Below are 845 nucleotides of genomic sequence, written 5' to 3' on the forward strand. Positions count from 1 at the left end.
ACCAAGAGCTCGAGGACTGATGAGAGGCTCTGGAGGACCCCAACATCAACCAGTGGGTGAACTGCTGAGCTGAGCATTACCTAGACTGTTAGCACGGCTCCTGCTTTCTCCAGCAGCTTCATTTTCTTCCTGGTCTTCCCTGTCTTCTCTACAGTATTCTACGGAGGATTTCCTGGGGTAATACATTGATCACATCATTCCTCTTCATGAGAACTTCTAGCAGTTCCACTGAGAAAAAAATAAGAGTCAGACAGGTACTCAAAGCCATTTTAAGTATATTATTTGTTAACGAACCCTCCCAGTGATGCTGATGCATGCTGAGGTTTGAGGATTATGCTTGTCTAATTTATCTCTTCTACAAAGGATGAGTGTGTTTCATAAAAGACGTAAAACTGTACTAGAGTCCTCCCCAAATACATTGAAGTGGCCCTGTAACTCAATCTAGCACATAGCAGGTGACAAATAGAAACAAAAACATAAAAAGGTAGAATGTGGGAAGTAGAGAATAACTAGCTCATCACTGTGTGCATTTGTTTAGAACCTGTGAGGAGACAAAACCAAGACCTGGAGCAAGTGGAGGGAATAACTAAGTCCTGACTGGCAGGGTGCAGTTCTGAAAGGCAACATCAACACAGTAGACGAAAAAGGGTGCTGGGTAGTTTGATCACCTGTCCTTGTGTGATTGAGTTCTTCCTCCATGGGTGTTACTTATGTGCCCAGGAATAGTAGCCAGCGAAGAGGAATAGTAGCCAGCAAAGGAAGCATGAGGATTAATGATGATGACGATGATGATGGACTATGTTTTTTTAAATTTTTATTTATTTATTTATTTATTTATTTATTTA

Source organism: Octodon degus, unplaced genomic scaffold (assembly GCF_000260255.1).
Source record: "Octodon degus isolate 3935 unplaced genomic scaffold, OctDeg1.0 scaffold00178, whole genome shotgun sequence".
NCBI lineage: Eukaryota > Metazoa > Chordata > Mammalia > Rodentia > Octodontidae > Octodon > Octodon degus.